This window comes from Taudactylus pleione, unplaced genomic scaffold (genome assembly GCF_031769625.1).
Source record: "Taudactylus pleione unplaced genomic scaffold, aTauple2 ptg000176l, whole genome shotgun sequence".
NCBI lineage: Eukaryota > Metazoa > Chordata > Amphibia > Anura > Myobatrachidae > Taudactylus > Taudactylus pleione.
The window spans coordinates 2,692,650-2,718,452 of record NW_028284578.1 but is presented as its reverse complement, the minus strand read 5'-3'; the positions used below and the strand labels follow the sequence as shown (position 1 = coordinate 2,718,452).

At 44.0% G+C, this 25,803-nt stretch overlaps 2 long non-coding RNA genes and 1 pseudogene across 2 annotated transcripts in view; 2 read left to right on the top strand and 1 right to left on the bottom strand.

The window, feature by feature from the left end:
- Positions 1–14,604, bottom strand: part of LOC148520516 (uncharacterized) — a 33,045-nt gene extending 18,441 nt beyond the window's left edge. Inside the window, exons 1-2 of the long non-coding RNA XR_015878867.1 lie at positions 14,517–14,604; positions 10,798–10,861 (exon numbers count right to left, since the gene is read on the bottom strand). This is a non-coding gene — a long non-coding RNA (uncharacterized LOC148520516). The remainder of the gene's footprint in view (positions 1–10,797; positions 10,862–14,516) is intronic.
- LOC148520515 (uncharacterized) overlaps positions 1–25,803 on the top strand; it is a 103,851-nt gene that overhangs the window by 75,995 nt on the left and 2,053 nt on the right. The window contains exon 4 of the long non-coding RNA XR_015878863.1: positions 23,673–23,862. This is a non-coding gene — a long non-coding RNA (uncharacterized LOC148520515). The remainder of the gene's footprint in view (positions 1–23,672; positions 23,863–25,803) is intronic.
- LOC148520517 (5S ribosomal RNA) lies at positions 2,787–2,905 on the top strand (annotated as a pseudogene).

Sequence of the window (25,803 nt, the reverse complement as noted above, 5' to 3'; positions counted from 1 at the left end):
CTAATCAAATACTCACAGGAGCATATATTAAAGTGATACTAGAGAATACACTATCTGCATTTTCTGATCATATCCATGATGATAATATATACTCACCCATGTATAACAGATATGCCATTACTTTGCTGATGGCTAAATAACTTTAATAATATAAGCATTTCCAGCAAATTACTGTGGGGCAATGAATATCATTTAGATGTTTAACAGCAGATCTAACTAATGATATGTGTCCAAGATATGACATGATGCTTATATAATAATCCCATGAGAAATCATATGGTATTCTGCCAGATAGAATTTCTCAGAACTAGTTTAGATACTTGAGATATATTGACTGCTAGCTTACCTTATCACCTGGGACACTATTGGATAGATAGAATTCCTTGAAACTTTTTCAGACATTTGCGAAGTACTGATAGCCAGATTATTACATATGGAGTCAATAGTAATAAGTAGGGACCATTAATAATAATTCTTTTTGTGTGGTATTGTATAAATAAAAGTGTGAGAACACTATATACATCAAATAAAGTACACACCACAATTATTACTAATAACACCACAGAGATTTAGACATTTGTGAAGTACTGATAGTCAGAATATCACATATGGAGTTAATAGTAATAAGCAGGGACCATTAATAATATATTCTTTTTGTGTGGTGTTGTATAAATAAAAGTGTGAGAACACTATATACATCAAATAAAGTACAAACCACAATTATCATTAATAACACTAAAACATTGTATGAATTTGTAGGAGCGCTGCTTCATATTTTTTTTTGAGAACGCATATTTTATATCACTTTTTCTCATTCTTTTGACACTTTCTATCTGTATTTTAATTATTTTCGCTGTTCTTTTTGTGTTATAATCTGAGAATATTTTATTATTCATCTAATAAAAGTTATATTTTAAATTAGCTTAGTACACCATCCTGCGACATTTCATTTTCTTTCTTGCTGTTGTTGTGACTTATTCAAATCAATGAAAACTTAAAATTTATTCATATTAGATGTTGGGGCATAGTTAAGCCCCTTGCTGAGTAAGTTGATTTCAGGTCTTGTTAGAATGTGGGAGGAAAGATTGTAAATACCTTGACTTTTGAGGTCTACTGGAGGTTCCTCCTTTTGAAAATTCTTCCTCCCACTGCCCCATTTTCCTCTCCTTCTCTTATTCTTCTTTTTAATGGTGATGCTAGTATGGCCGTCTCCCTGAGGGAGGGATTTCCTGGGTCATAAATTGTGTGTGGGCCTGGTGATAAAAAATGGTTATTCTCAGTATCGCTAGTGGAATCAAGTCTCTGTAGTGCTGAGAATCTGTTCCTTATGTTGGCCCTAAGTCTTGGTGATGGTCTCAAAACTTCACCCCTAAAACCAGTATAGTTTCGTGGTGGGGCTCCATGGAGGAAGAGGACTCCCTAGAAGATACGCATCGTGATTTTTTATTTGATCTTATGACTTTTAAATTAACTCATAATTATTTAAAATTTTTAGATATGCTTTCTCACCAAGTATGTGGAACAGCTATGGGCACAATTTTTGTGCCTAATTTTGCCAATATTTTTATGGGTAGATGGGAGAAAGACTATATTTATACTAATAATCCCTTTAAAGTCAATATAGTCATGTATAAAAGATATATTGATGACATCCTCATTATTTGGAATGGCTCAGAGGAGGATCTTAAACAGTTTTTAATACACATTGGCAGCAATAATATGAACCTCAAATTCACATCTCAATTTAGCGACATATCAATAGAATTTCTAGATCTTATCCTGAGTGAAGAAAAAGGAAAAGTGGTTACCAAAAATTATATCAAGGAAGTGAACACTAACAGCTATTTGCACTACAAAAGCGGACAACTTAAAAAATGGAAAATCAATATACCATATTCCCAATTCCACAGGATTAAGAGGAACTGCATGAGAGAGTGATTGCGTTGATCAGATTAATATGTATACTAAGAGGTTCACCCAAAAAGACTACCCAGTGGAACTCCTAACTAAGGCAGCAGAGAAAACAAAAGATCTCAGAAGAGAAGATTTGTTGAAATACAAAGAGAAGAAAACTGAGAAAAATGTTGTACCCTTTATTACCACATACAATGGACATGAAAATAAAATGAAGGGATGTCTACAGAAACATTGGAACATTTTGCTTATGGACCCGGTTCTTAAGGATATCCTACCCCCAAAACCCACTATCCTCTTCAAAAAGGGTAGGAATTTAACAGACACTCTGGCACCAAGCATAATAAGGGATGTCAACAGGACTAGGAGTGACACCTTCCCTCATGTTTGGGTTGCTATAAATGTGGTCACTGTAACATATGTAGATATCTACATTCACGAAGGAAAGTCTTTTTCAACTATAACGATTCTAAAGAATATACAATGAAACACTTCATGAATTGCAATTCAACATCAATTGTCTACCTACTTAAATGTAAATGTGGCCTGAAGTATGTTGGGAAAACAAAGAGACCCCCTAAAACTAAGAATCCAAGAACACATCCGCAACATCAAGAACAAACTAGAAGGACATGCAGTTTCCAGACACTTTATCACCCATCATGGATCCAACCCTGAAGAACTTACGTCTAAGGCCATTGAACAAGTTACTTTGGGTAATAGAGGAGGAGATTTGGGCAACAAACTTTCGAGACGAGAGATGTTTTGGATATTTCAGCTCAACACAATGGCACCGAATGGATTTAATGAGAGCTACGAGATTGCTCCTTTCCTGTAATGAATGAGTTGGCTAGCTGTGGATATCTAATAGTACCTACAACATTACCATTGTACTCACACCCAATCTCATCTGATCTTGGAAGCTAAACACAATTGGGCTGGGTTAGTACTTGGATGGGAGACCTCCTGAGAATACCCAGTGTTGTAGTTAATGATATCCTCAGTAGGGTGTATGGCCACTCAAGTCCATCTATGGAGCATGGGTTCACCTAAGTCATAGAACTTTATGAAGCATGACGAAGATCTCCACAATTGCTGTTTGGGATTATACATGGATTATTGAATGAACTATATATATTTTGTAATTTTTTTTATTTTTTTATTTTTTCTATTTTGCAAATTTATATTTATATTCCGCATTCTTTATCTCTTATCTTCAGTCTGGAAATACACATAAATTATTGGAATCATAGCTCTTTATCCTAAAGACTGTAATAGTACCTTTATCTCTGTCCCTAATATTTAAAGTACTGCATCTTTATCCGATCACCTGCATTTTTTATCCGGTCATCTATGTAAATTACTGATCACCTTCCTTTCAATATATAATTTACTTGATTTTATCCTCCATTCTCTGATGCACACACTTGGATGATTTTAGCAAGACACATGTTCACACGTATTTTTACGTATTATTTCTAAAACTCTTCTTTTTCTCCTTAGTAAATACTAGAGCTTTATGGACCAAGCAAAAATGGCGTCCATGTAACTACACCAAACCACAGACACGAATGTAAGAAGTAGAAACAGACCTAAAAATCCTCATCGGGGGTCCGCGATCGCGGGGGGTGGGGCTTAGTGCCGGGGGCGGGGCTTAGCGTCGGTGGGGGGGTAGTAGTGGTGGTCGGTCGGCGCATGCGCGGGCACTTAGTCGCGGTATTTTTTCTGAAAATACCGCGACTAGAGTGCGGATGGGATCCGCAGGGACAGAGCTTTATCGCAAGCTCTGTCCCTGCAAGGGATTTATAGTAAATCCCTGTGATATTGCCTGAATTCGCAATGCGAATTCACTCAGTAATATCACACTACAATCCGCATTCAATATGCGGATTGTAGTAAATAGAGCCCATAGGGTGAAAATCCCTGTGTACTTATGATGTTACTGTCCTATCAGTATTTCGTGGGGTATCCTTTATGTTTCAAGACTGCAGCACAGCAACGTGATCCAGGATTGTGGTGTTAAGTGAAAATGGTCTTTCGTATGCAGCAATTGCGAGAGAAATTGGTGTGAATGTGACAACATCAGGAGTACGAAAGTTTTGTTTGCGCTATCAGGAAACACAATCTATACAAAACAAAGAAGGAAAAGGCCGAAAAAAGTGCACAACAGCTGTTGTTGATAGGAGAGTAAAACAAATTTGCATAAGGGACAGATGGATGTCATCTGTGGCCATTAGGAGTGAACTGAGTGCAACTGGTGTTTTTGTCAGTGCAAGAACGGAACGGAGAAGACTAACGGAGGTTGGCCTAAAAGGTAGGATTCCCCGAAAAAAGCCATTGCTGAATAAAAAGCAGCAGCAGAAGTGAATACAGTGGGCAAAAGAACACATTGCATGGACAGAAGGTCAGTGGAAACAAGTGATATGGAGTGACAAAACTAAGATATCGATATTTGGTAGTGATGGGAGAAATTGTGTGAGATGTCGCATCGGAGAAGAGGTATATCCAGATTTTATTCGAGCGACAACAAAGAATCCTACAAGTGTTATGATCCGGGCATGTATGACAGCAGATGCTGTAGGCCGCCTTTATGTCATAGATGGCACACTGAACAGCAGAAGGTACATTGACACCATCCTACACGCAAAACTTCTACCTTCTATCAGGGATCTTTTTCCAGATAATGTCCCATTTGTTTCCCATCAGGATTCAGCTCCCTGCCACACTGCACGGACATGCAAAAAGGGGTTCACGAAGAATGACAAACAAGTGCTGGGATGGCCAGGAAACAGCCCAGACCTGAACCCCATAGAACATTTGTGGTTCTGTTTGAAAAAACTGGTACATCTGAGGCGTCCATCCAATAAAAGACAATTAATTGAGGCTATAATTGTCTCATGGCACCACATAAAAAAGAAGGAAGAGCTCCAAACATTGGTTGGCTCAATGACACATCGCTGTGCTGCTGTCTTGAAAAATAAAGGATACCCAACGAAATACTGACAGGACAGTAACATCATAAGTACACAGGGATTTCACCCTAAGTGTTGATTTCACTGCATAACTTCCCTTGTAATGCAAATATTTGACCTTTGTTTATTGTGTTGAATTCAGCATTAAATTTCCTTTCATTTGATATATGAGTCATTGCACTGCGTTAAGTGAAAACGTTTTTATAAGCATTCGAAATTGAAAAACATTAAAATTTCAAAAAGTGTCCGCAATTTTGGCCACCACTGTGTGTGTGTGTGTGTGTGTGTGTGTGTGTATGTATGTATGTATGTATGTATATATATATATATATATATATATATATATACACATATATATGTGTGTGTGTGTGTGTATACACCCTCCACATAGCTATCCACACTACCCACTGTGCTGGTTACACCATCTATGGCTACACAAAATAGGACCTTCATCAACTTCAGCCCATGTGGGCCTTAATCTGGCACTGAGTGTTGGCACCGCCCCCTAGCCTGCCCTCTTCTTCCTTTGCAGAAGACGATGAGCAGGCTGCCCGACTGCCTGGGGTTGAGCTGAGCCTGTGAAGAATGTGAAGAAAACACGCTGACAGCCAGTGATTGTACTGTAAGTCAGCTCAACAAGATTTCTGTTGGGTAGTGGTCTTATGTGAATGATTGTATAAAAATAATTAAACTACTACTGTAGTAATATAATTATTTTTTATAAAATAATTCACATTAGACCACTATACCAACAGTGCAGAGTGGTCTGCTGGTGCCTAGTGTATGCTGCAGAACATAAAATGAATAAATAAAAATATATGCAACTATTAAAAATAATACTGTAGCTGTCACCTTTATTGAAATCAGAGGGGTGAGGGGAGAAGAAAACGGGCAAATTGAAACACCAGGAGAAAGGGGCACTTCCCAATAGGCCGCACCTTCTCTCTCACCTACAGTACAGGCAGGGCCAGATTAAGACTTGTGGGGGCCCCAACCTAATAGACGCTAACCGCCTGTTGCCTCTCCTATGCCCCTGCATGATAGTACGACACATGGCAGTAAGGAACATTGGGGGCAGCAGAGCCAGCAAAAAGGTGGTCTCTGGGCAGCCAGGTATAATCTTGTAATGCAAGGTTGCCAGCTGGAGCCCCCCATCACAGCCGCAATGGGCAGCAGAGGGCAGAACGCACGTACACACACATACATGGAGGGGGCCAGGACCCGGTGCATTACCTGTCAGGACCCCGGTGGCCGCGAGTGGTGCGCATCACGTCATCAGCTGCCATCTTCATTCTGCCGGTCGTGTTGTTTCACTGGCCCGGCTTTCACAGAGGAGCAGCAGCAGCCTGGGCTGGTAAGAGTGGGGAGCCAGTCAGGCGAGCAGAGCGCCGAGGAGCACATCTCCGCCGCCCGAGGGAAAGCCAGAGTGGACTCTGGACTGGAAGATGAGTAGGGAAAGGGTCCAACTTTGCAGTGCGTGAGTCAGCTATGCTTGCGGACACCGGGTGGGCAAGGGAGGTAATAGAGTGGGCCAGGTAGGGGCAATGTGTAGGGGCCCCAAATGTGTGGGAGCCGCTGGACAACCGCCCCGTTTGCCCTACCTATAATCTGGCCCTGAGTATAGGACTGGCTGTCACTGTCACACAGTGACAGCACAGCAGCCACGCTCAGGGCACTGTTCTCTGAGCTGTGCCTGTGGCAGAGAAGTGGAGGCATGTATCTCCCAAGCCAGACCTCTTTAGATAGCATTTGGGACACCTTATGGGCAGGGGGAAGGTGGCTGTCTGAAGTTTTGCCTAGGGAGCTGAGAAACCTTGCACCGGCCCTGGAAGGAATAATGGTATGGGGCTGTTTTTCAGGGTTTGGGCTAGGCCCCTGATCTCCAGTGAAGACCAATCTTAATGTTTCAGCATACCAAGACAATGCCATGGTTCCAACTTTGTGGCAACAGCTTGGGGAAGGCCCTTTTCTATTCCAACATGACTGTGCCCCAGTGCACAAAGCAAGGACTATTGTCACAGCTGGACGTGGGTTTGAACCCGGGGTGGAGTTGGAAGGTGGTTGAGAGGACGCTGTCTGGTACTGGAACGCAGCCGGTTTCAGTGGGGTATGACTCATGAAGGAGACGTGAAGTCGGGGTGACACATAGGGCGAGGTACAGCTGAGGGGTCACTCACTGAAACTCAAATCTGGATCTGGCTGATCGAGCGGGAGGTGCAAACCAGGAGACGGACTATGACTAGGAGCTGATTGGTACCAGCCGGAGTGGTGACGGACAAGATACCCTGGAACTACGGCACGAAAGGTATAAGGGAGCACAGGGAACTAGCTCACAGCATATGCTGTGATAACGTTGCACTGGCAACAAAAGGGCCTCTTGACAGCCCTTTAGTACCCTCAGGTAGTGCAGGATTGGCTGCTAGCTCTCTGAATCAGGCTGTCCTCTGATTTGCCAACCTAGGCACCTGACCCCAATCCAAGATGGCCGCATCCAGTGAACTACAGCGTGGAAGAGCTGCCCGACTCACCCTCTGTCAGCTGCTTCTAGACGGATGCCTTCAGCCTCCAGAGTCCCACAGCACCCAGCGCCGCTGTCCAGGGGCCCGCACCGCCGCCGGACAACCTGCGGCAGAGCGCCCGGAGAGGTAAGGTGCGCACTCCTGGCTGCCTCTCGGGCCCAACCGTGACAATTATAAAGACATGGTTTGATGAGATTGGTGTGGAAGAATTTGACTGGCCCACACAGAGCCCTGACCTCAACCCCATTGAGCACCTTTGGGATGAACTGGACCGGAGATTGCAAGCCAGGCGTTCTCATCCAACATAAGTGCCTGACCTCATAAATGCTCTACAGAATGAATGGGCACAAATTCCCACAGAAACCCTCCAAGATCTTGTGGAAAGCTTTCCAAGAAGAATGGAAGCTGTTAGAGCTTCAAAAGGTGGACCAACTCCATATTAAAGTATATGTATATTAATACAATCTCAATACAGTCCCTGTTGGTGTAATGGTCAGGCATCCACATACTTTTGTCCATATAGTGATTATATATATATATATATATATATATATATATATATATATAAATATATATATATATATATATATATATATATATAAAGTCAGGTGTGTAAATATTGGGACATTGACAGAATTTTCATATTTTGGCCTCTATTCACCACCACAATGGCTTTGAAATTAAACAAACAAGATGTGCTTTAACTGCAGACTTTCAGATTTAATTTGAGGGTAATTACATCCAAATCAGGTGAACGGTGTAGGAATTACAACGGTTTCTATATGTGCCTCCCACTTTTTAAGGGGCCAAAAGTAATGGGACTATCAACTCAAAAGCTATTTCATGGACAGGTGTGGGCTATTCCCTCGTTATTTCATTATCAATTAAGCAGGTAAAAGATCTGGAGTTGATTCTAGGTGTGACATTTGCATTTGGAATCAGTTGCTGTCGACTCTCAATATGAGATCCAAAGAGCTGTCACTATCAGTGAAGCAAGCCATCATTAGGCTGAAAAATCAAAACAAACCCATAAGAGAGATAGCAAAAACATTAGGTGTGGCCAAATCAACTGTTTGGAACATTCTTAAAAAGAAAGAACGCACCGGAGAGCTCAGCAACACCAAAAGACCCGGAAGACCACGGAAAACAACTGTGGTGGATGACAGTAGAATTATTTCCCTGGTGAAGAAAAACCCCTTCACAACAGTTGGCCAAATCAAGAACACTCTCCAGGAGGTAGGCGTGTATGTGTCAAATTCAACAACCAAGAGAAGACTTCACAAGAGTGAATATAGAGGGTTCACCACAAGATGTAAACCATTGGTGAGCCACAAAAACAGGAAGACCAGATTAGAGTTTGCCAAACAACAAGCCATTACAGTTCTGGAACAACATCCTATGGACAGATGAGACAAAGATCAACTTGTACCAGAGTGATGGGAAGAGAAGAGTATGGAGAAGGAAAGAAACTGCTCATGATCCAAAACATACCACCTCATCAGTGAAGCATGGTAGTGGTAGTGTCATGGCATGGGCATGTATGGCTGCCAATGGAACTGGTTCCCTTGTATTTATTGATGATGTGACTGCTGACAAAAGCAGCAAAATGAATTCTGAAGTGTTTCGGGCAATATTATATGCTCATATTCAGTCAAATGCTTCAGAACTCATTGAACGGCGCTTCACAGAGCAGACGGACAATGACCCGAAGCATACTGCAAAAGCAACCAAAGAGTTTTTTAAGGCTTAAAGTGGAATGTTATGCAATGTCCAAGTCAATCCCCTGACCTGAATCCGATTGAGCATGCATTTCACTTGATGAAGACAAAACTGAAGGGAAAATGCCCCAAGAACAAGCAGGAACTAAAGACATTTGCAGTAGAGGCCTGGCAGAGCATCACCAGGGATGAAACCCAGCGTCTGGTGATGTCTATGCGTTCCAGACTTCAGGCTGTAATTGCCTGCAAAGGATTTGCAGCAAAGTATTAAAAAGTGAAAGTTAGATTTAGGATTGTTTAGTTTGTCCCATTACTTTTGGCCTCTTAAAAAGTGATAGGCACATATAGAAACCGTTGTAATTCCTACACCGTTCACGTGATTTGGATGTAATTACCCTCAAATTAAATCTGAAAGTCTACAGTTAAAGCACATCTTGTTTGTTTCATGTCAAAGCCATTGTGGTGGTGAATAGAGGCCAAAATATGAAAATTCTGTCAATGTCCCAATATTTATGCACCTGACTGTATATATATATATATATATATATATATATATATATTGCATAGTAAACTAATTATAGACTGTTTGCCACAGGTCGGCATGCTAAATTAAATCTTGTTTTGTTATGCTCGAACTGCACCTGGCCAAATACTTAACTTCATGGACTAGGATCACAGTAGTTTCTGCTAACACTCGTTTATGCTACTCTGTACTTTTAAAATATTAGATATTTTGCTTTCTTATCTTGTATATCCTTTGTTGCAAATGTATGTATTTTAGTTATTGTTTCTTTTGTTACTGACAACCCACAGTATATGTACTGATTGCATTATGTTCCAATTATATTGTTTGCTACTTTGTTCAATTCACTTCGGAACAAATTAAAACAACATTTAAAGAAATAATCCATTTTTTTACACACAACGAGAGCAAAGAGTAAAGCCTTAGGCGGCATTATATAATAATAATGATAGTAATAATAATAATTCATTAATTTCTTTCAGCAAGCAAGAGATTACACATTGCTGTGCTGTAAGTACCTGTGCGGAGCTGTAAATTTAATTTGATAGCTGTAACCTGTGATCATCCAAACACACTGAGAGGCGCACAGGGCCCGGGGTGAAGAGGCGTGGCTTAATTGCAGGAGGCGTGGCCATGCCCCCTTAGGATAAAAAAAATGAGTTTTGCAGCGCTGTGATCGCTCCCCCCCCACAGGCATAGGAGACTGCTGCGGCGCAAGCAGTCTACCACTGCAGCTCAGCACAAAGCCGCGTGTGCTGGGCTGCTGTGAGGTAAGCAGGTGGGGGGGGCCCTTCAGCAAGCCCGGGTCTGGGTAATAAGTGCCCGCACCCCCCCCTCTCGGCACCCCTGCTTGTACCGACCTATACATGGCGCAAATGATATGCATTTATGCTTCCGGACAAATCTGCATAGCCTACAATTCTGTGGACACGCCCTCTCTGAACTTTGCCTATGTGAGAATGCCCATTGCATCCCAGTTGCACCATTTCAGTAAGAAGTAGACTCTGCATCGCCTGTACTTGTATACACCCGGTTCCAGAACATGTAAAGTGCAAATACAGGCACAATGCATTCCACCAACAGGTGTTCCTTCAGCTCTCTATCAGGCCCACAGTGTTCAGCTACAGTTAGTGTTTTTTAAGTGCACTTACATTTCTTTACAGCAGACATTCTTATTTTGTGCTGAGGTTTTTAGTATGAAATTCCTGTTTCACTCTGGGAACAAAAACAAATTAAGTTAGAACACATTGTGCTCTACAGCAACTGTGCTTTGTAGGTGATTAGCAATAAAGTATCTAATGATACGATGCCCTAGGTCAGGGCTCTAATAAGGACCACATGGGGCTGGAAAGCAGCAAAGAGCTATTGTTAGAAGCGGAGGGGTGTGACCAGTGCTGTGTGGGAGTGGCCAATGCTATGTGGGAGTGTCCATCCCCTACACTATCAGCCCCAATGTCTCCCTAAGTAAGTAAAAGTAGAAAAATTGTGTCATGCTCGGAGGAAAATAGAAATACAATATTATTACTTAGGATTTATAGCCGATCATGTGGGAAGCTGGTCATCATCATGCTGTCACTCACATTCATTTAATAATTAAGTGTCCTCCCTCTCCAATCCAACATTAAATTAATAGTATATACATTTAATAAATAGGCCTCTATGCAGACAACAAAAAAACCCTGGCCTTAAGAAGTATTTATCTGTTATATATAGGCCTATTTACTAACCCCCCCCCCCAAAAAAAAAACAGCCCTAACATAAAATAGTTTACACATTTGAGTCCCAACATTGCACTATAATACCCCTTTTACACCAGAGCTAAAACCTGGGTTATTGCAGAGTTAACCCGGGTAGCTCCTAGGTGTAAAAGGGGACAGGGTTGGATTCCCAGGTGGAGTGACTCGGCACTCCAATCCAGGTAACTTGCAGGGTTTAACACGGGAATGACCTGTGAAACCCTGCAGTGTAAACGGTGCGATCCGGGTCACAATGATCTGGAGTGCGCCGTATGCCTGCCGATTGGCTGGCTTCAATGAGGCTTGGAGATGACGTCATCTCCAAGCATCCACTTCCACACCAGAAAAGCCGGTTCACTGTAGACCCGGCTCCTGTGTGAAAGGCGCTGACTCGGGAATATCCTGGGTCGGCGCCGGCTAAATTCCGGGTCTGATCCGGTTTGGGACCCTGTTCCAACCTCCGGGTCAGACCCGGAATTTAGGTATAAAAACGGTATAACACCAATTGGTAATTCCCAAACACACTATTAACAGCTCTGCAAAATGCTGTGAAGTCTCTGGGAAGGAGGAGAGAGTGAAGGAAGGGGGGGTACAGTACCTATCAGGGTAGACCCGGGTTAGGGGCAAGAGGACAAGTGCAGGTATTGCCCAGCCCCATAAACAACAATCAGATGCCTTCTAGCTGTATAGAATTTACTAGATAAATGATAGCTATAATTTGATTGGTTGCTATGGGTTACACCTGCACTTGTGCTCTTTAGAAAGGAAAGAGAGTGAATTAAGAGCTCCTTATTAGCATAAACACTGCCCTTCACTATCCCATAGTCTATTACGCTGTCTAGCTGTTACACAAATCATTAGGCAAAACTCCAACAGCCTTAATTCAATGCATAAGCTTAGAACTTGCAGTAGTAAATATGAAATTTTCCCTATAAGTGTCTCTATAAAATCAATTCATAATTGTGTGTTTTATGGTAAGCATATTTGCGCTCTCTTCTTTGCTTATTAGCATCTACAACTATGGACCGTATTCAATTTGAGGCGAAAATTCCAGACTTTTCACCTGCTGGACTTTTCGCCTCCTTCGCCTGTTTTCCAGGTGGAAAAGTATCGTGCACATGCCTGTTTATCCCCGTATTCAATTTCCATAGACGTGAAAACGGGACCCGGCGAAACTGGAAGCAGCTAAAAAAATTGGCAATTTTCGGGAAATCATCCTTGGACCCCCCTAAAGATTTCCAGACATGGGGGATCACTATGGATACCCCCATTTTTGCATGCTGAAGGGAAATCGGGTTTTTAAATAGCCCTGGCAGGTGCATAAATGCGGCTTTGAAGGTGGTGATGCAGAAGAGCAGTTAGCAAATTTTATTGGGAAAAATAACTATGCCCATCAAATTTGGGGTACTTGAAAATGGGTGCAAGCATATTTTTAAGTCCCTAAAATGATTTTTTTTTTTAATTCTGCAAAAATTAACCTGCCGCTATCACCCGCATTGAAGAAAACACCTGCTAATAGATGAGGCAGGGGTTCCACCACAGGTGACTGCAATCATCAGTTAAGAGAGAAATCCAGGAGCAGAGCATTTGTTCCGGGTGAAAGGGGTCATGTTGGAGGGTTTGCTAATGATCCCATTTGTATGTATACATCTCAGTTTTTTTTTTAATATAATAGCTACATAATGGGGGTAAAGCTGGCCACACATCTAAAGATTTTCAGTACATCCGTATCTATGCGGCCCCTGGTTACGCTACTTGCGTATCTTCACTATTCAGTGAAGATACGCAAGTAGCGTAAACTTCAGGAAATACTATTCAGACCCATGCGGGCTCGCTTCGCTCGCCACGCTGCGGGTATGGTGGCTCGCTTCACTCGGCACATGGATTTATTCCCCCTCCATGCCCACTTGGATGGTAGGGAATGACGTTGGATGGTAGGGAATGATGTTGGATACTGGCTTATAAGCCACACTGCGTCCGCAGCGTGGCGAGTTCACCGTGGCGAGCGCAGCAAGCCCGCAAGGGTCCGAATAGTATTTCCTGAAGTATGCGCTACTTCCGTATCTTCAACACACATCCAGCAGGGGGCCGCAAAGAGACGGAAGTACCAGATTTTCTGTCCAACCTGCCAACTAGTTGATTGGTTGCAGTGAAAATCTGGTAACGTATGGGAGTAACTGATGATCAGCAATTTGCTCCTAAATGCCAGAAAACAGATGAAAATGGTCGTCAGACAAGTTTGTTAAATGTTTGCTCTAAACAATTTGTTCAAACAACAGTTTTTGTCCATTTTCCGGCGTTTGGGAGCAAATTGCTGATTGTCATTTACTTTCATACCTTACCAGATTTTCATTCCAACCATTCAACTACTTGGCTGGTTGGACAGATTATCTTTAGATGTGTGGCCAACTTAAGGTGCAATCAGGGAGATTGGTAGACTCTTTAGCTTAAGGCCCCCATACATCAGCAACTGATTGCAGCAATTGTGCAATTTGCAATCGATTGTGTATAAAAATCTTTTCCTTTTTCAATCGATTGTGGCAATTCTGCAATCGATTGAAAAAGGGAAAGATTTTTATACACAATCGATTGCAAATAGCACGATTGCTGCAATCAATCTCTGATGTATGGGGGCCTTTCGGGAGAGTTGGCAAGTATGCATTAAATGGAATCTCCACCTTTAGATGACTATAAATAATTGCTTTATGCATGTCCTTCAACAATTCTGAAGGGAACGTGGATGCTATTTATACTATAGACATAGGCAATTGGCCCCAAAGCTTACATATTTTAGATTGTAAATATATTGTCATTTTAAAGATTTATTAAATCTGGTCAAAATGTACTAAAAGCGTATATCCCCAAGCCACATCACTCCCTCACAAACAAAACCTGTGAGTCTATAAGACACAGGTTCTCAAAGTCTGTCCTCAGGACCCCAAACAGTGCATGTTTTCTACGTCTCCTCACAGAATCGCAAGTGAAATAATTATCTCCACCTGTGGATCTTTTAAAATGTGTCAGTGAGTAATGAGTACACCTGTGCACCTGCTGGGGGACCTGCAAAACGTGAGCTGTGCGGGGTCCTGAGGACAGAGTTTGAGAACCACTGATCTAGGACATGTTGCTGTTACCTGTCAGAGGAGTAATCTGCACTCTTCTTGTGTCTTTGCAGTGACGGCAGTGTGAACATCAGTGCTATGGATTATGATTATATGGTGGTAAGGGTGGGAACTGTAGTACAGCCAACGCCTAGCAGAACTTGTAATACCAGTAGACCTAGGAGTTTCCCCTTGAATGCATGAATCTCAGTGGGTTAAAATGTTTTTTGCAAGCGCTTTAATTCCAGAATTTTATTTCTTTATAAATGTACAGCAGGTTTTATTTTCAAATTGGGAAACACACTCAGTGGTGCTATAAAATGAGACATCATTTAGGTATTTTTATGTGTGGGTATTAGAGTGCCTTGTGTAAGAGTCAGTTTGTTGACATCATAATGTCGATAGCATAATGTCGACAGGGTTTGATGGTTGACATGTACAGATTGTCGACATTCACAATGTCAACACTGACATAATGTCCGCAGCTAGCATGTCAACAGAGTATTTTAAGGTTAGGCTTACAGTAAAATTTAACGGCAAATCCCATTTTTGACATCTGCCATGTCGACATTATATCAGTGTGCTCATTATGAATGTCGCCATTGTATTGATAAAATATACCTCCCTCTTGTGTAAGCACAATGTGACCTTGCTGTCTTGTGTTACAGCAGGAAGAAGAAATTATACAGGTGGCCTTAGGGCCTGATTCAGGAAGGAACGCAAGTCTGCGTTTGCACACTAAAAAATGGTATTTTACTTAACACTCAGGGCCTGATTCAGAGCCGCTCGTAAGCGGCCGCTCGTTCGTTCTGACCGATGTTCGCACATCTGCGCATGCGTACGGATTGTAATACGCATGCGAGAACCAGTCAGTGCGGCCGAAAATCGTTTGTTCGCTATATAGCGAATGCCTGCTATTTTGAGTGACAGAAGGAGGCGTATGTGGGTGGTAACAGGGGAAGGTGCTTGAAAACGGGGGGGTGGAATTAGATCGCAGGCGTGCTTAAAGGTCAAAACGGGCGTTTTAAGGGAGTGCATAATTAATACAGCAGCGTCATTGACCACGTCACTTGTTTTTTTTTTACCCCGAACTGATCGCAAAATAGCGGTTGAAAAAACCAGCCACAAGAATAGCGAGCAGTTCATACGCTGTTCGATGTGCTCGATTAATCTAATAAATAGCGGATATGACGTAGGATGCGAGCGGCCAGGGGGCGTATTTTTCAAAATTACAACCGCAAGTTTTGCTCGCTCGTTCAGACTTAGAGGCGTGAACAGACCGCAATTAGCGAACGGTTCATTTGAATAGCCACCCCTTGTTTTAGAACGAACGACCGCAAATAGCGAGCGGCTCTGAATCAGGCCCTCAGTCCACTGAACTGTCAACAATATTTTAGCTGCTGCTTCTATTTGATGGTGCTTGCTAATAATGGATCCAAAGAAACAAACTAAGATTAGAAGAAGAAGCGCTGCTCAAATATAGATAATTAATAAGACTTTACAACATTAATAATTTATATTAAAAAAGATTTTAATTTTATTCCTTTATAATTTCTTTATTCCAAAAAGGCCATAAAAATGATTATAATAAACATACACGTGAATGAATTATCATACAATATATAAATGAAATGATATCTCGAAAACAATGTATTTGATAAATAGCCACTTGATTAGTATTAACCACAATCTCTTATTGTCGATAATTAATATTCCAATTAGTAGTGGTTAGTAGTCTCAGTCCAATCCAACAAGGTTAATAAAGTCCAGTTTTAGTAACTAAGCATGCTTATTACTTTTTAACTTTTATAGTTACCACATGTGGTGCATCCCACGCTGTTTCTATGACCTTCCTTATGATATCCAAGAGACGAGACTCCTTTTATTTATTTATTCACTGTCCAAATTATGGAATATGCAATTTACATCCACATTAAATCAGCCTCCTCTCAATCCGCTGCCAGGATCTCCACATTGCAGTCCAGAGAGGGAATAGTTTAGATGGTCTACACCTCCTTAGAGAATGATCTCTCACCTTTCTCTCAAGGCAGACAGTAAAATGGCTATGAATAGTTTAATAAGATGTTGTTCTACTTATTCTCAATCCGCTGCCAGGATCTCCACAATGCAGTCCGGAGAGAAATTCAGTTGAATTGTTCCCACCTCTTTGAGAATAGATCTCTCACCTGAACTTGCGTTCCTTCCTGAATCAGGCCCTAAGGCCACCTGTATAATTTCTTCCTCCTGCTGTAACACTATTCAGGGGTCAGCCTATAAGGTAAGAGGGACTCATGGAGGGGGGTATAGACTGTATGTACAGAAGGTATGTGTACTATATATGTATGTGTGAGCATATATGTGACCATGTATGTGTATTTATCTGTGATTGTATATACGTGTGTTTAAGTGTGTGACTATGTATACACAGTACAGATGGGTCCACATGCATCTTACTTCCTTGCGCTTTAAACAACCCTTCTAGTCGCGATATTCCATGACGTGACTCTTTAGCACAGAGCGTCTTTTCGTACGACTTTGTACCTTCAAATGCATCTTATTCGTAAAGTGATGTGAATAGGACACACAATCAGCTTCTGCTGATAAAAATGATATGCAGGATACGTATATTCTGTGTGCAACTGTGGGTGTATCTGAATGCGAAACGCTACGTTACAGTGTCACAGCCGCTGACATGTGTGTCCTATTTGCATCGCTTTGCGTATAAGATACATTTAAAAGTAAAAAGTTGCACGAAAAGACGCTCGGCACTCACACGCTATGTTGAACGTGACTTTTAGCGCATGGAGGTAAGATGTAAGTGGACACATCTGTATGTGTGTGTGACCTTGTGCGTCCATGAACTGTATGTGTATGACTGTATATGTGAGTTTATATATATATGTATGATTAAGGGTGTGTGACTATGTACTATATATATATATATATATATATATATATATAATGTGTGACTGTATATATGTATGACTGTGTGTGTGACAGTATGTATGTTTGGGTATAGGTGTGTGACTATGTATGTATGTATATGTGTGACGAAGCATGATTATCTAACCAAGTATGATTGTCTCGCGGGGAGGAAACACTCTCACCTGTTGTGCGCGTGAGACAGGGGGCAGCCCAGCAGCTGGGGAAGAGATGTACAGTACATGGCCTTTGGAGCCAAGTTATACAGTATGTTGTTCATTTGCATATGTTATATATTCTGGCTCCATTGATATTCATGTGCATTCCCAACCACTGCTCTATAGGAGATATATTATATCACCTTCTGGGAGCCCCTTTTTCCATGTTTTAATTAGGCTTCTGTTTGAGCCAGAATTTACTTCTTACTATATTGCTTTTCCTCATATTCCATTTATGTTGAAAATTCAACCACACCACTGTATTTCAAAGGGAAGTATATTATATATTATTCAGCACCTTTCTGATTCACACACTCCGTTTTATAATTCCATCCCTACTTAGTATCCAGAACTTACCACAATGGGGCATATTCAATTTGGAGCGAAAAGTCCGTTGCTGGACTTTTCGCTGTCATCGCAGTTTCAGGGTTGAAAAATTATCGCGCTCGTCCCCACTATGAATACCTTAAAATCGCTAGAGAGAAATAATCGCTGTCCAAACAATAATTGTGTTTCCAACGCACAAAAGTTCTTATTGTAATAAAAGAAGGTTACACGCTTTCATCTAGCACAATGAGCGCAAAGGCAATGAAATACATAATACGATACAGCCCAATACATATGCGTGCGCACTGGTCCTAGCAAACAGTCATCAGTCCAGAAGTCTGTGGTCATCCAAGAAAGAATGGCTGTAGACTAGGACCAGCATGCAAGCTATATACCCTCCCAGAACAAAGAAACTAGATAACGAATTTCAATTGGATCTTGCTCGTGGACATTCTGGTATGATGCAGGTCATTGGACACTTCATATAGCATCACTAGGGGTATGTCCCAGTTCCTCAGATGTTGCTTTGTGTGGTTTTCCTGCCTAAGAACTGGTTTAAACTAGTAGAAAAACACTTCATACATTTTCACCATTCTAACCAGTATTTTCATATTGTTCATATCTTGCAAACGCATGATGCGATCTCCTTGTGGGTCGAAACGGATATCTGCAAACAAACAGTGCTTTAGAATGGCACCAAACATGATATGTTTACTAGCTTATGTACCTTAAATATCGTATACATTACATTTCACAACATGATTATTCGCAAATATACCCTCTAATATTAAGCCTTTAATTGTGGGGAGTCTTTTTATAAGTTTTGGTAAGTGTAAGGATATTGCGTGTAGTCGCTAATATGCGTGGTGCGTTTTATGTGTAGAGTGCTTTGCTAAACAGCGCAACTGTGCGCTGTGCGTTTTGTATATTATATGTATGATTTAATGTGCATATGGGGTATGGTAAGACTTTTAACAGTATGCGGTAGCAATGCGGACGCACAATGCTAATAATAGCATATTAGCATCGCACACAATGATTTCATGCTGGCGGACCAAAATGGCGTCGTCAGGGGCAACCTAAGATGGCGTCACTCAATATTAATTTTAAGATCTGATCTCAGCCAATCATCTGGCTTCGACAGTGCGTATCCCCGTATTCAATTCCAAATCGGCGAAACCGGGACCAGGTGAAACAGGGAACAGTCCTCTCATTTTTGGGGAAATCAGCCTGACACCACCCAAAAGATGCTCTGACATGGTATTCACTAGGGGTACCCCCGAATAGCCCTGCTAAAGGTATGTGGGGTCTTTGGGCCTGATTCAGAGCCGGACGCTCTTTCAGAGCGCTCGCTCTGAATACGGGCAGCATTTTTTTTTTTTAGTGAGCCGGCCTCCTGGCCGCTCCCTAGGCTGTGGGTGACTACCCACAGCTTTTGCGAGCGGCCAGGTGATGGTCGCGATCATCGGGCTTGCGAGGAGACCCTTGTGGTAGGGTCTCGTCCATCGCAAGCCCCAGTGAGCTTCCGGCTCGCTCACTACTGATTCCACCCCCAAACGGCAGGCGTTCCTTCGGGAACGCCTCTGTTTCGCCAGTCACCACCCCCTGCCCGCCTCCAAAATGGGGTGAGTTGTCAATCAAAATCGACAGCCGCCCCGTTTTGGTGCGAGACCCGTGGCGACGGAGCGCCCGTCACTGGCCGGGTCTTGTGCATGCGCACGCTGCAGCCGGCTCCGGCGTGTGCATGCACAGTGAGGGACCATCGACTCTCTTGCGAGCGCTGTGCGCTCGCCAGCGGGTCTGAATCGGGCCCTTTAAACGGTCTCAATAACTGCTGTTTTGCGTTTTTTAGAAAGTGGTGAAGAATAGCATTTAGCTACCATCAAATTTGGGGTACATGAAAAGGGGTGCAAGAATATTTTAAAGTGGCGAATGTGAAGATTTAAAAATGTTTATATAAAAAAACAGTAGCGAGGGGGTAGAAGGAAGCTGTAGGATATGAAAGAAGGATGAAGAGGAAGGGCAGGGGGAGTAGGAGACGGGGGAATCCCTGACCCTGATCTTGGTCTCTTATGGGCCTAGTCCAAGAGACTATACCAGTATTCCGGGGCCAATATATCCCAGAGTTAAAACTAATTGGCCAGATGATCGTCAGTTAAGTATTGCTGCATAACTGATCAGTATCCTGAAATTCTAGCCACAACAAGCAGATTGAACAATACTTCTCAAATTTGTCTGTCGCAGATACAGTAAAATTGTCCATGCCAATATAGAAGTCTTGTTTTGAGAGCCATTCTTTGCTTGAAGTGGGGGAGGGGAGATGATATAGATCTATAGGGTAGGGTACCTCAAGAGGGATATTTTTTATATCGTGCCAATGATGTGGTGGGTCCGATGGAAAGAAACTAGGGGTCTCTGGTACTACATTAATACTTTGGATATCGGCGACATACGCAGCCAGACGCCTTGATGCACACAGGAAGTTGCCAAAATCCTGCATGAGATCAGGTCAACCTCTATTGTGCCTATGGTTCTCGATGTTTCCTCTGTCTTGCGGGCTACCCAGGTTTTGGAAGGGAAGTGGGCGCCATTGTGTAGTGCTGGGCGTCGCAATCTAATGCTGTGGTTGCCGTGTATGCATTGATTAGCATATATTTGCAGCGGCAGAGTGCGTGCGTGCGTGCGTGTGCACACTTGCGTTCCTTGCTGAATCAGGCCCTGAGCATGTCAGGGTTGTTTCAAATATTTTCTTCTACTTGTAATATGCAGATTGTTCAGATCAGTGGTCAAAGTGGGGCGGTATGACATACCGCCACTTCCCGGCCCCACTTCATTTTAGCTACAGAAGAGAATGTACCAGCGCTGGGATCCAGAATGGGATCCCAGTGCTGAAACAGCGGCGGCAATGTGTAGAGATGTGTCCCGCAGGGGACACATCTTGATCAACGGAGGCGCTGGCATCTAGCAGCCGGGACAGATCATTAGGTCCCGGCTGCATTGTAAAGTAACAGGCGCAGCACGCACCGTCCGCCTCGCTGGCGGCTAGCCAATCGGGGGGCTCGCTAGCGGCCAGCCAATCGGCGGGGCTCACTGGCAGCCAGCCAATCGGGGGGCTCGCTGGCGGCTAGCCAATCGGGGGGCTCGCTAGCGGCCAGCCAATCGGCGGGGCTCGCTGGCAGCCAGCCAATCGGGGGGCTCGCTGGCGGCCAGCCAATCGGGGGGCTCACTGGTGGCCAGCCTATGAGAAGCAGCCAAGTGGCAGCTTCTCATTGGCTAAGAAGCGTCGCTGGATTAAACTACAGCAACCAAGCACCCGATGCTCCCGGTGGCTCCTTTCCAGCAACACAGGTCAGTAGCAATTAGAGAGAGAGGAGGGTTGAAAGAGGGAATAGGGGGCAGACAGAGGGAAGCAGGTAGTTAGTATTGTAGGGGGTGAAAGAGAGAGGGAATCATTTAGTGAGAATGGCAGGGTGTGAGAGAGGGGAGCAGACAGGGAGAAGTACAGTGGGGTGATATGGAAGCAGGGGCCGGAGGGGGGGGGGGGGGGATTCAATCTCCATATCTCCATACCCCCACCTCTAAATTCCCACTTCGAGCACTGGTTCAGATCATATGCCCAGAGTTATTTGTATATACAGTATAAGGGTGGGGTGTGTGGAAATATTACAGGTTTTCAAATGGGGTAAGATCCAAGCTCGCTGTTTTCCGAATCTCTGCCCTGTTTAGGAAGTCTCTCAGAGGGAGGTATCTCCAGATTAGTCCAGATCGGTCTTCTGAGTAACCCTATGGCCACAGGAATCGAGACGCCAGATACATATTTGTTTGCTATGGGACAGGGGCGTTTCTAGAGAGGAGGGGGCCCATGTGCAGTCTCCGACACGGGCCCCCTCCTCTCTGTCCGGCAGCGCACTGAGCTGTGCGCGGCCAGCGCCGGAGTTATAGACTCTGGGCACTAGAGTGCGCCCTGAGTCTATAGAGTATGCGCAGGTCACTGGGAAAATGGCTGCGGTGGCCATTTTCCAGTCGTTTTTACAGTGCTAGACCCCCACGCCGACATGGGACTCCGGAGAGGCAAGTAATATTTTGGGTGCAGGGTGTGTGGTGCGGGGCCCCCCTGGACCCAGGGGCCCGTGTGCCCCGCACCAATTATAGATACGCCCCTGTTATGGGATCACAGATGCAGTATGTGACACGCCCCAAAATGGTCACAACAAGCCTGCGTTCTTTACAGCCACTCCCCATTGTCTCCCACAAACGCTCCCTGAATGTCAACCATACTACGAGTAAATAGTAGTTCCAAGCAACTACAGTAATGCACCTTGCTGCATGCGCCATGCATCTCAGCCACATGCGCAGACTGCTGATTATCGCTCAAATGCGTAAACATCGGAACAGCATACAATTCTAACCACGTATAAAGTCCCTGGTGATGCAATATACATGGTTTGATAGGTGTGAAAATGAATCATCAAAAACTTAGGGGTAAATTTACGAAGATGGGAGTTCTATTTAAGTGATGTTGCCCATAGCAACCAATCAGATTCTACTTCTCATTTATCTAGCACCTTCTAGAAGATACCTGGAATCTGATTGGTTGCTATGGGCAACATCACTTCTTATTAGAACTCCCATCTTAGTAAATTTACCCCTTAGTATCAAGCAGAGAAAAGCATCAAGAAGTGGACCAGTGGTTAAGTTGCCCATAGAAACCAATCAGCTCCTACCTATTTTATTGACTGTACTTCAGAAATGCTACTTCAAAGCTCACTGGTTGCTATGGGCAACTTCTCCACTATTCCACTCCTACACGCTTTTCACTGCTTGATACATAAACCTATAAGGGTGGAATTCAATTTGCCTTGTTAACGGGTGCTAATTGATCGCTGGGGGCAATTTAATTAGCCTGACTTTACAGGGATTTCTTTTCAGATCTCATGAGACCCGAACAGAAACCCTGATAAGTGTGCAGTTAACGAGTGATAACACCCAGTTAACACATAGGTCCGAGAACTTTTCAGACTCTGGCCGATTCAGCAAGGAACGCAAGTGAGAAAACGCACGCACTTGGCCAATGTCTTCGCACTGCGTGTGCGCAAACTAGCCAGTGCGTTCGGGAAAGGGTATGCAGACTACGCAGTCTGTACGCAGACCCTTCCGATATTGATTGACAAGAAGTGCCATTTGTGGTTGGTAACGGGAGGGTGGTCGGCCGAATGCAGGCGTGCCAGTGCGTTTGAACGCCGCTGCAGGGGCGTGCATAAATTAGCCATTTTGAGGTCCTACGCAGCCTGAGCTCTCACTGTGTGCAGGAAGTTGCTCAAATCCTGAGCGAGGTTAGGTCAACCACTATTATGCTAATACGTTCGATGGTTCTCGATGTTTCCGTTATCTTGCGGACTACTCAGGATGTGCTCAAAGGGTGGTGGGCGGCATTATATATTGCTGGGCGTCTGCATCTTGTGCTGTGGTTGCTGTGCGTATACATCGATTAGCATACTTTCTCAGTGGCTGGGTACTTGCGTTCTTTGCAGAATCAGGCCCTCTATGCGTTAATGTCATTTAACTGCACTTAACACCCCTTGTTAAGTCGTTTAAAAGGGGTTTGGGTGAAAATTAAAAATAATAATTTGATGACTAATGCATTTTCTTTTCACACCCTCCTACAATTTACTAAATGCACTGCTTTGTCTCTCTACCTTACACTTGTGCTTTTTCATTGCAGGGAGTGAAAAGGCCCAGTGGGTGTTTGCTAGATAGTTACAGATGGGAAAGATAGTGGAGTCTCCAGTGTCGTCTTCTGGCCATGTGATCAACACTTCCAGGGTGATACGTATGACGCAGTATTTTACCCCTCTGCACATAATATAATCAGCTCAACTACAATGACACCCCCCGGAACAAGAATAAAATCAGTAAGTCAAAACTGTGTAAAAACCAACTGCAGTACTAGACTGTGTATTTATATTACTTAAGGAATGGACTTGTGATATTTTCGTGTGGCCGATTGTCTTGCAATTTTTAAACATTTGGGCCAAATGTACTGTAATAGGGTGAGAGCTTAGAAAATGTGAGATTTTTCTCACACTTTTTAAACTCGGCCAATGTTATAGAGTCTGAGAAGAGGCCAGTGGCGTAACTAGGGTATTTGGAGCCCAGGGCAAATTTGAAAAGGGAGCGCCCCCCCCCCCCCTAAGGCGCGCGTGGGGGGGAAATGGGCGTGGTCACTTAAAAATGGGGCGTCAACATGACACACCCCTTTATTTTCACGCTGAACATTCCTATCCATATGCACCTTAACCCCAGTAGTGCCCCTTATACAGTAGCCCCAGTATGCAGTTGTGGTCCCTCTTATGCAGGCCCATAGTGGTGCCCCTTATACAGTATCCCCAGTAGTGGTCCCCCTTATACAGCCCCCAATTAGTTCCCCTTATTCAGTGCCCCCAGTAGTGGTCCCCCAGAATGCAGTGTCCCATATAGTGTTCCCCCTTATGCAGTGCCCCCAGTAGCAGTCCCCCACAATGCAGTGCGCCCAGTAGTGGTATCCCCTTATGCAGTGCCCTTTATATAGTGCCCCCAGCAGTAGTCCCCCCCATGCAGTTTTCCCAGTAGTGGTCCCCCTTACGCAGGCACCCAGTAGTGATCCCCCCTCTCTAGTGGTCCACCCAGTGCAGTGCCCCTAGCAGTAAGCCCCTTACATAGTGCCCCCAGCAGTAGTCTCCCCCCCCCCATGCAGTGCCCCCAGTAGTGGTCCCCCTGATGCAGGCCTACAGTAGTGATCCCCCTTAACCAGTGCCCCCTGTAGTGGTCCTTCCTATTATAGCCCTCAGCAGTGGACCCCCAGTGCAGTGCCCCTAGTAGTAGGCCCCTTTTATAATGCCCCCAGTAGTAGTCTCCCTCCCCCCAAGTAGTAGTCCCAAATATAGAGGTTCCCCCTCCCGATTAAGTGCCCCCAATAGTAGCCCCCCCAGTAGAGGTCTTCCCAGTAATGGCGCCCCCAGTAGAGGTCCACCCAGTAGTAGCCACCCCCTCCCCCGTTGTGCCCCCAGTAGTGCAGAAAGGATTAAACAAAATATATATACAAATATACTTACCTGAATTCACGCTGCTGCTCCAGACCGCGACACCGCTCCCGCCGTCTGCCAGTCCTCCCGGGCTGGCGCGCTCAGCATTATGGGAGAGACGTCATGATGTCATGACGTCTGTCTCAATACCCACTGCAGGAGCCGGATGGAAGCCGGCTCTTGCAGTGGGTGCTGCAGCAATCAATGAGAGTCTATCTGACTCTCATTGGCTGTGGTGTAACACACGCATCGCCGCCAGCGCTGGCTGCGATGCGTGTGTTATGCACAGCCTGAGCCCGCCTCCTGGCGCTATTGGGCAAGCGCTCAGGGGGAGGGAACGGGCTCAGCTGTGCAGCACAGAACCGGCGCTGGAAGCCTAGCGCCGGTCCTGTGTAAATGTGTAGCGCTGACCGCACTCACTGCGGTCGGCGCTATTCTGGCTAACTAGGGCGGGCCGGTACCGTGGCCGGCGGCGGCACCCCCCCGCACCACCGGTCCTACGGCACCCAGGGCACGCACCCTGCTCGACCCCCCCCTAGTTACGCCACTGGAACAGGCAAACTTGCATGTTTTTCAGACTAAATAAACTCTCACGATTTAAACTCTCGTCCAGATGTTTTCCCATTTTGAAGATACAGCTTGACCAATGTAATAGTGTGACAGTTTACTGCTAAACTTCCATATTTTCTAAACCTTTTCTATTACATTAGGCCTGTTGTGTCTGATTTTTACACCTTCTAGAAGTGTCCCCTAGACGAGTCTTATTAGATCATTATAGTTGGATTAGATTTG